Raw genomic sequence first — 10638 nt, forward strand, 5'->3', positions numbered from 1 at the left:
GAATCATGAGTGGTAATAGTCTATAATTCTCAGAAATATAGCTGTACACAGGCTGAGGCTTCGAAAATAGACAATGACTTTAAAATATGCAACTATGTACATATATATATATTTATAAATAACAGTGATAGAATTGATATGTCTTGACTGGAGGTAGAACTGTAAAGTGCAATATAATAAAATATCTTAAGTTGTATCAGTATACAAAATGTATTACATCAAGTTAGTTTTATATTTCTGTGCATAATATAAAAAGAAAGACGACTCTAAACAGTCAGCATACAATAATCTAACAATTAAAGTAATCTATAGCTAATAATTGCTAAAGTTAGTTCACTAGAAAATATGTTAATCTACCTATATCCCATCTAAAATACACCTATCCTATATATCCAAGTCTAAGTATCATCTTCCATACCCAACCCTAAATAAATAAAACCAACCCTATGCAAGTGAATACAGCAGGGGAAAGGTGCGTGATTTTCTTAGGCTTACTTCCTGCTGAAATGGGACTTGGAACTCCATACGATGCTGTAGGGGAAAAAATTAGAGCAACAAAAAGTCTCTAAAAGACTAGCCATAGCAGTTGTAGCTAGTCTGTGTGGTGACAGATAAACGACTGAAGTTCTTATCTGAGCTCTGGTCAGGGTGTAATAAGAAGGTGCAACATTTCAGCTAGCTAGTCTGGAGTTGTCTGGAGCCTTGTACGTCCAACCTGTTTTAGGGTGGTGTTTCTTAATTCGGAGGCATCAAGTGGAATGAAGTGGAATCCATGAAGTGGGACCCCATCTTCTGTCCAAGGAGTTCAAAGATTGCTGTTAAGAAGTTTTTTGTTTGCTGTGGAAGACTTAAACCTTCATAGCAGCACAGACAGTTTAACTTTCATAGGTAAACATACAAGGAAAGGTAACAATAAGGATGAAATTAAGTAGGAGGGAAATTAGGATTTAAGAGAATACAGAGTTAAGACAATAGTAGCCAGCACATATACTAAAATTGGAATGATACATAGAAGATTAGCATGATCCCTGCATAAGGATGACATGAAATTCCTGAAGCAGCACTACAGATGTGGACTAAGGATATATCACAACATCAGCCCTCTGTCAGATGTGAGGTTGGTGAAAATTTTTTCCCATTCTGTGAACTGCCATTTTGTCTTCATGACTGAATCCTTTGCCTCACAGAAGCTTCTCGGTTTCAGGAGGTCCCATTTATTAATTGTCGATCTCAGTGTCTGTGCTACAAGTGTTATGGCAGGAAGCTGCCTCCTGTATCAATTCATTCAAGCTTACCCCCCACTTTCTCTTCTTAGAGGTTCAGTGTGGCTGGATTTATGTTGAGTTATTTGATCCATTTACACTTAAGTTTCATGCTCGGCAATACATAGGCATATGTCTGCTGTCTTTACAGTCCAGCATCTGGTTATGCCAGCACCATTTTTTGAAAATGCTGGTTTTAGCATTTACATTGTATACTTTTAGCTTCTTTGTCAAAAGTCAGGTATTGTACATGTAGAGGTTAATATCAGGGTTTTCAATTCAACTCCATTAGTCTACCTGTCAATTTTTGTGCCAATATCAAGCTGTTTTCAGCACTAAAGCTCTATAGTAGAGCTAAAGTAATGGGTGACGATACATCCCAAAGTTCTTTTATTGTACATGGTTGTTTTGGATATCCTGGGTATTTTGTTTTTCCACATAAAGCTGAGCATTGTTCTTTCAATGTCTGTGAAGAATTGTGTTGGAATTTTGATGGGGATTTCATTGAATCCATAGATTGCTTTTAACAAGATTGCCCTTTTTACAATGCTGATCCTACCTATCCAAGAGCATGGGAGATCTTTCCATTTTCTAGCATCTTTAATTTTTTTCTTTAAACACTCAAAGTTCTTTCAATACAGGTCTTTCACTTGTTTGGTTAGAATTTCCCAAAGATATTATGTTGTTTATGGTTATTGTAAAATGTGATATTTCTCTGATTTCTTTCTTAGGCCCTTTATTTTCTTGTTTATGTAATATTTTTATTTATTACATGTTACTCCCAGCTCCCTCGCCCTCCCCTCATCTCCTGTCCTCCCAATGGCCCAGCCCCCTACTCCATCTCCCTCTGCTCTCTAGCATATTTTCAAAGTCTGTCATATCATCTGGGGCATGGCCAAGGCCCTCTCATGTGTTCAGTCTGAGGGAGCATCCCACCATGTGCCATCCATTTTCCTGCAAATTTCAAGATTCCATTGTTTTTTTCTTGCTGAATAGTACTTCATTGTGTAAATGTAGCATGTTTTGTCTATCCACTCTTCAGTTGAGGGGCATCTAGGTTGCTTCCAGGTTCTGAATATTATAAATAATGCTGATATGAACATAGTGGAACATATGTCCTTGTTGTATGAATGTGCATATTTTGGGTATATGCCTAAGAGTGGAATTGCTGGGTCTTGTGGTAGACTGATTCCCATTTTTTCTGAGGAATCCCCATACTGATTTCCATAGTGGCTGTACCAGTTGGCACTCCTACCAGCAGTGGAGGAGTGTTCCCCTTTCTCCACATCCTCTCCAGCATAAACTGTCATTGGTAATTTCAATTTCAGACAGACAGAAGTAAGATAGTAGCTCACAGTTGTTTTGGCTTGCATTTCCCTAATGGCTAAGGATGTTGAACACTTTCTTAAGTGTCTCACAGACATTTTAGACTCATCTATTGAGAATTCTCTTTTTAGTTCTGTAGTCCACTATTTAATTGGATCGATCCTTTGGTGTTTTGGAGACTTGCTTCTTGAGTTCATGTAGATCTTGGAGATTAGTCCTCTGTTAAATGTGGATTAGTAAATATCTTTTCTCATTCTGTGGGCTGCCTTTTTGTCTTGTTTACTGTGTCCTTTGCCTTACAGAAGTTTCTCAGTCCTTTTTTATTAATTTTCAAATTTTTCGGAATACAGGTTTCAAAACATGACTTGAAGATTCTCTGGATTTCCTCCTTGTCTGTTTTTATGTCCACATTTTCATTCCTGATTTTGTTAATTTGTATGTTCTCTCTCTGCCTTTTGGTCAGTTTGAATAAGAGTTTGTCTATCTTGTTGATTTTCTTGAAGTATCACCTATTTGTCACTTTGATTTTTTTGTATTGGTTTCTTTGTTTTGACTTTATTGGTATCAACCCTCAATTTGATTTTTCCTGGCATCTACTCCTCTGGGGTGAGTTTGCTTTTTTTGATAGAGCTTTCAGTTGTACTGTTAATTCTGTAGTGTAAGACTATTCTCCAGTTTCTTCACATGAGCATTTAGTGCTACGAATTTTCCTCTTAGTACTGCTTTCAAACTGTCCCATAGTTATGGGTATGTTGTGTTTTCATTTTCATTGAATTCTAGGAAGTCTTTAATTTCTTTCTTTCTTCCTTTACCCAGGAATAGTGCAATTGTGTGTGGTTCAATTTTGATGAGTTTGTAGGGTTTCTGCAGTTTGTGTCATTGTTGAAATCTAACTTTAAAGCACAGTGGTCTGATAAGATACAGGGGCTTATTCCACTATTTTTGTAGTTGTTGATATTTGCTGTTTCCAAGTTTGTAGTAGATTTTAGAGAAGGTTGCATGTGGCGCTGAGAAGAAGGTATATCTTTTGTGTTTGGATGGAATGGTCTATAGATGTCTGTTAAACCAATTGCATCATAAATTCAACTAGTTCCTTTGTTTCTTTGTTAAGTTCTGTCTGATGGTACTGTCTAGTGGTGAGAGTGGGTTGTTGGAGTCTCCTACTATGAGTCTTTGAGGTTTTAAGCATGATTTGAGTTTTAGTAATGTTTCTTTTACGAATGTGAATAGCTTTGTATTTGGGGCATGGATGTTCAGAACTGAGACTTCATCTTGATTAATTTTTCCTGTGACATATATGAAATGACCATGTTCATGTCTTTTGATTGATTTTAGTTTGAAGTCTAATTTGTTACATATTAGGATTGCTATATCTGCTTGTTTCTGTGGTCCATTTGTTTGGAAAATCTTTTCCCAAACCTTAACTCTGAAGTAAAGTCTTTCTTTGAAGTTGAGGTATGTTTCATGTATGCAGCAAAAGTATGGATTCTGTCTTCATATCCATTCTGTTAGCCTATGTCTTTTTAATATTAAATAACTTTAATATTAATGATAAATGATTGCTAATTCTTTCTCATTTTGGATTTGTTTGTGGGTGGTTTTATGTGTGGATTCCCCCCTGCCTTATTTTCTTTTGGTTTTTGGTAAAATGGGATTATATATTTTCTACATACTTGTGTTTGTAGTTATCTTCTTGTGTTGGAGTTTTCCTTGCAGAATTTTCTGTAAGGCTGGATCAGAGGATGTTTATTGTTTAAATCTGGTTTTGTCATGGAATATATTTTTTCTTCATCTATAATGATTGGAAAGATTTGCTGCGTATAGCAGTCTGGGTTGACATCAATGGTCTCTTAATGTTGGTAGAATATCTATCCAGGACCTTCTGGCTTTCAATATTTCCAAAGAGAAGTCAGGTACAATTCTGATATGTTTGTATTTATGTTACTCTCAATATTCTTTATTCTGTATGTTTTATGTTTATGTTTTGGTTATTATATGAGAAGGGGACTTTGTTTTGGTGCACTCTAGTTGGTGTTCAGGAGTTTCTTATACTTTCATTGGCATGTGTTTATTTTTGTTGGGAAGGTTTTCTTCTTTGATTTTGTTGAATATGTTTTCTGTACCTTTGATGTGGTTTTCTTCACCTTCTCTGTACAGATTATTCTTAGGTTTGGCCTTTTCACAGTGTCCTGCATTTTCTAGTTATTTTGTGTTAGGGATTTGTTGGACTTTAGATTTTCTTTGATTGATGAATCTATTTCTCTTAGTGTGTCTTCAATGCTTGAGGTTCTCTCTTCCATCTCTTGTATTCTGTTAGTTATGCTTACATCTGTAGTTCCTGTGTAGTTCCTGATCATTACCCAGCTTTTCTATTTGCAGCATAACCTAAGATTGTCTTTTTTGTTAGTTTTTTTTTTTGTCTCTATTTCAGCTTTCAAGACTTTCTCTGTTTGAATTGTTTCCTTCACTTTTTTGGTTATGTTTTCTTGGCTTTACTTGTTTTTGTAAGAGATTTTCTTCTTTCTTTCATTTTTGTTTTGTCTTTTTCTCAATTTCTTGATGTTTTTGTTTACTTTTTCTTCCATTTATTTAAGGGATTTTCCCATTTCCTCTTTGAGGGCTCTATCATCTTCATAAATTTAATTTTAGGGTCATTCTCTTCTGTTTCATCTGTGTTGGGATATTTAGGTCTTGCTAATTTGGAATCCCTAGACTCTGGAGTGTCATATTGATCCTTCTTTTATTGAATGTGTTCTTATACTGTCATCTTCCCATCCCTTCTGGCAGTTGGTGCCAGTGGGGTATTTCCCTCTCCTAATCAGTACAATTACAAGGTTCTATTCCAGTGAGTGCAAACATGGCCAGTACTCTGATGGCTCTCCTGTTCCTGTGGGTACAGGTTAGATTAGCACCTCCCATGATGCTGACAGACTCTGAATGGCCTAGTCTACCAGGACAGTTTCTCCCACGTCCATTCCCCATGTCTCAGGAGAATCTGAACTGGGCACTGGAAGGCCTTAGTTATTTATTCATTGGTTTGTTTATTTATTAATTTTTAATTCAGTCTTTTTCATTTTACATACCAATCCCAGTTCCCCCTCTCTTCCCTCTTCCCACACCTCCCACGTTTCCACACCTCAACCGCCCATCTATTCCTCAGAGAGAGTGAGGCTTTCCATAGGGAGTCAACAAAATCTGTCACATCAAGTTGAGGCAGAACCAAGGCTCTCCTTGCTGCATCTAGGCTGAACAGTGTATTCCTCCATAGGGAATGGGCTCCAAAAAGCTAGTTCTTGCATTAGGGATAAGTCCTGGTCCCACTCTCAGTGACTCCACTAAATGCCCAAGGCACACAGCTCTCACCCAAATTCACAGTTACTCTTATGAAGGTTCCCCAACTGTCAGTCCAGAGTCATTGAGCCCCCAGTAGCACAGGTCAACTATTTCTGTGTGTATCCCCATCATGGCCTTGATCCTATGCTCCTATTGTCACTCATTACTCTCCTCCCCTGGACTCCAGGAGGTTGACCCAGTGTTTAGCTGTGGGTCTCTGCATCTGCTTCCATTAGTTACCAGATGAAGATTCTATGATGACAATTAGGATAGTCATCAATGTGATTATAGAGGAAGGCCAGTACAGGCACTCCCTCCACTATTGTTTAGAGTCTTAGCTTATATTATCCTTGTGGATCCCTGGGAATTTCCATAATTTAAGGTTTCGTACTAACCCCGTTATGGCTCCTTCTATCAAGGTATGTCTTTCCTTGCTCTTCCTCTCTGTCCTTCTCACAACTCATCTATCATTTTCTCTCATGTTCTCCTTTTCCCTTTTTCCCTCTCCTCATCCATTCTTTTGATCCCTCTCTCTTCCCCCTCATGCTCTGGAGGTACATAGAAAATATTCTCTATTTCCCCTTCCCTCAAGACCCAGAAATATCATTCTTGGGCATATACCCAAATAATGCAAAGAATACCCAAAGGATTCCTACTACAATGACATGTGCTCAATAATGTTCATAGCAGCATTATTTGTATTAGCCAGAACCTGAAAACCACTTAGATGCTCTTCAACTGAAGAACAGATAATGAAAATGTGGTACATTTTCACAATAGAAGACAACTCTCTTATTTTTTATTTACTTGTTTTTATATATTTGATAATATATGCAGTTTTTTTCAATGGAGTGTTGGGGTGTGTGTCCCATTACTCTACAGTGAGTGCAATAAAATATTAAAAGCTGAAAAAATGATTGACAGAAACAAAAGAATCAAAAAAGTGTCTCAATATGTCTGGGGATTCTTGGACTCTCTGTAGAATGTTGTTGTTACTCCTTCTCATCTTAAATAACATCCATGAATACAACCAGTATATTCTGAAATAGACTGTGGCTCAATACAGTGTGTATGCAATTATATTGGGGAATTTTTGAGTCTATCATATCTATGCCAAACTCAGACTGCCTCTAAATATTCCTGCATTTAGAATTTTATTCTGCCTAATGCCTTTAAAGTCCAAATTTTAAAGCTGCTGCACTCAATAGAAAATATAAAGCTAATTTAAAATCTGTAGTGTAATATATTGCATGTTATAGCTCATACATAGTTTATACTATTACATATAATAATATAGATAGCTCTTTTATAAAAGTGATGTCACATTATGATGTGTACTTTTGTTAAGTTTACAGAAGCTACAGGAGTAAACCTCAGTTGAGAAAATGTCTCCATAAGCTGCAGCTACAGGGCATTTTCCTAATTAATGATTGATGAGGGGATGTCCTAGTCCATTGTGGGCACTGCTGTCCATGGGCCTGTGTCTCTAGTTTCTAGAAGAAGGCAGACTGAGCAAGCAATGATAGAGGAAGCCAGCAAGAGCTCCCCTCACTGTTCCCTGCATCAGCTCCTTCCTCCTGGTTCCAGCCCCAGATGAGTTCCTCTCCTGATGTCCTCTGGTGTTGGACAGTGCTGCAGAAGCATAAGCTTTATAAACTCTGTCCTCCCAATTGTGGTCTCATCATGGTGTTTCATTACAGAAATAGCAACCCTAATATGTAATATCATTAGAACAAGAGATTCCAACAATCCCTGAATGAAATAATGCATTTCTTACATTTTAGTTCAGTTTGGAAATTTTACAACCTATTTCTCTCATGCATTCTGACCTCTACACACAGAGAACTGCTAAGTAATTCCCTCCCATCCTTATGACATCATTAATAATCACATCTTTAAGAACTTTATATTTTTATCTTTAGGATCAGAGACACTTTTAAACATTTACAAACTATTTACAATTTGTTTAATGGTAATTTACTCTCAAAACTTCCCAGTGATTCATTTCTAAACTTAGATGTTAAATCCTTTGTCTATTAAAATAATTACAATTATAAATATTTTGCAATATGACTGCCAATATAATTGTCACCTTCCTATTTCACAATGTAATTTTCTAGCATTGAATATAAAATATAACATAGATTAATGGTGAATGAGAAATTAAGGTACTACAATTTTAGTATCAAAATAAAGGAGAATAATACCACAAAAGAGAGTTAAAAATTTATGAAGATGTAAATATTTGACAATTGATATTGGGTTCATGGGACCCAATATGGATTAATGTTGGATTAATGGACTCTTGTGCCTGGTTGCCTTGTTATAGTATTGTTGGCTTTTAGCTATATACTGTAGAGTAAGCTTAATTATTCTTTATTGATGAAAGTGGATTATCGTTAGATTATTCTAAAGGTTATTATCAGGGCTACATAAATTAATAAATAAATGCTATTGAAGAATGTCTAATACACACAAACCTTTCCTTCAGATTTATCTTCTCTGAGGACTGACTTTACATAATTCTCTGTTCTTGCAATGCCACTGACTCCCAGATATAAATAGAATAAAAAAGACAGTGTGCTTGTTCACAGTGAGCCCCAGACATGTTGTGAACTACAGAACAGAAGTAAAAATCCTTGCAGTTTCCAGAGACATGCCAGAAGATGTTAGAGAAAGTGCTTGTGAGAGAAAGAATGAAAAGTATATGAAATTAAACAAAGTTTACAATTTGAGATTTACAAATAAATTTTATGATATACCTAATAGAATTATGGCTTCTTTTCTTATTAGACACTTGTCCACATTAGATTTTGAGTGTCATAAATTTAAGAGCCATAGTTTTAGGGGCGAAAATCATATTATGCAAGCAAATAATTAATAATTTCCTTATCTAAAACTTAACATTCAGCATTTCTCGTCAAGTTCCTTTCTGTTTTAGAACACAAAACTCCTTCAAACCTAATACTTCTGTATCAGTTACATGTGAAACACACAACAACCAAAATAGGGGAAAAAATCAAGTGTATTGATTTCACATACTTACAAAACTTATAGAAGTTTGGATACGTTTATAAGCAACTGCAGTCTATACCTGGGAAATGAGAAAGTCATTCTCCTCTGCCATGCTCACCATCTGTAATTTGTTATAGTGCAGCTTCCAAAAGCAATGCCCATTACACACATCTCAGTGCTCTGTCTTTTAACTAAATTTGCACTTGGACTTTTGACCATTTGACCCTTGCATCTAATTGATTTAAGTACTATTCTAGAGAGGTCTCTATAAAAGAGGTTTGAGGGTTTAAGATCCAGAGGGTTATAAATAAGATGAGTGCTGCCCTCTGAGGGCAGTAAGAAAAATCATTTTAATTTTGTGCATTTGGTGATCTCTGATCCTGCACTTTAAAAGGCAGTACTAGCAAACAGAGGTTTAGCTTCCAACTTCCCATCAAAATGGACATACTGAACACATTAATATTTAATTTGCATTCATTGCATCTATTATAAGTGTATACCTTTCAATGTGATAAAAATTATTTTACAAGTGTTTTTTTTTCTTTATTCTTTGTTCTTTTCTATTTTTTAATGCTTCCATTTCCTCTTGGACTTGATGACAACACATTTAGTTCCACTTTTAAAACAGGAGACATTTGATACTTGAATGAGAATGATACTGCTGAGATAAAAACACAAGTTGTAGAAGGAAATTGCCTTTTGGATGCAAAATATTAAAGGCTATGTTTTCTATCATTAAAATTGAAATAGGTTTCCAGTATCACAGGTAAAGTCTTTCTAGGATGCTTGTTTTCAAGGGGAGATGCTACAAAACTGAATCCTGGCCTCTAACTCACAGAGATCCACCTGCCTCTGCCTCCCGAGTGCTGGGATTAAAGGTGTGCACCACCACCTCCCGGCTTAGAATTTTTATAATAATGCAATTATGTTTGAAAAAATAAAAAGGATACCATTAATTAGATAGATATATTTTTCATTTGTTTTACATACTCCCTTCTCTTCTCCCATTCCTTGCCTCCACCTGCTGTGTACCCCTCCCTACCGCCATATCCACTCCTCCTCTCTTCCTATTTAAAAGGGGCAGGTATACCTTAGGAGCCAACCAAGCATAACTCACCAATTTCAGACAGGAACAAGCTCCTGCTTCAATGCTGAATGAGGCAACCCAGCCTGGGGAATGGGTTCTCAAAAGTCAGCTCCAGTGTCAGGAGCAGGTCCTGATTCCACTGATAGGAGCCCCACAAACAGATCAAGCTACACAACTACCAGAGAGGTGCAGACGGTCTAGGTCAGTTTCATGCATTCTCATTAGCTGTTGGTCCAGAACTGGTGAGATGGGTCAGCTGTCTCTATGGGTTTGCCTGACATGATCTGGAAACCCCCCCCAAACTCATACAATCTTTCCTCTCTCTCTGCAACAGGACTCCTGGAACTCACACCAGTGATTGACTGTGGATCTCTGCATCTGCTTCCATCCGTTACGGGATAAATACTCTCTGATGACAATTAGGATAGTCACCAATCTGATTACAGGAGAAGACTAGTTCAGGTACCTTCTCTACTAATTCTTAGAGTCTTAGCTGGAGTTATCCTTGTGAGATCCTTGTAGTTTCCCTGACACAAGGTTTCTTCATGACCCCAAAATGTGCCCCCAATAAAGATATCTCTCTCATTCTTCTCCCAGTCTGTCCAACCCCAACCC

General features: G+C 36.8%; 1 pseudogene; it reads left to right on the top strand.

Annotated features, from left to right (window-relative positions):
* The first annotated feature begins 974 nt into the window (after positions 1–974).
* Positions 975–1073, top strand: LOC121138785 (annotated as a pseudogene).
* The last annotated feature ends 9565 nt before the right edge of the window (positions 1074–10638 follow it).

The sequence above is a fragment of the Mesocricetus auratus genome, unplaced genomic scaffold, assembly GCF_017639785.1.
Source record: "Mesocricetus auratus isolate SY011 unplaced genomic scaffold, BCM_Maur_2.0 Super-Scaffold_2245, whole genome shotgun sequence".
Lineage (NCBI taxonomy): Eukaryota > Metazoa > Chordata > Mammalia > Rodentia > Cricetidae > Mesocricetus > Mesocricetus auratus.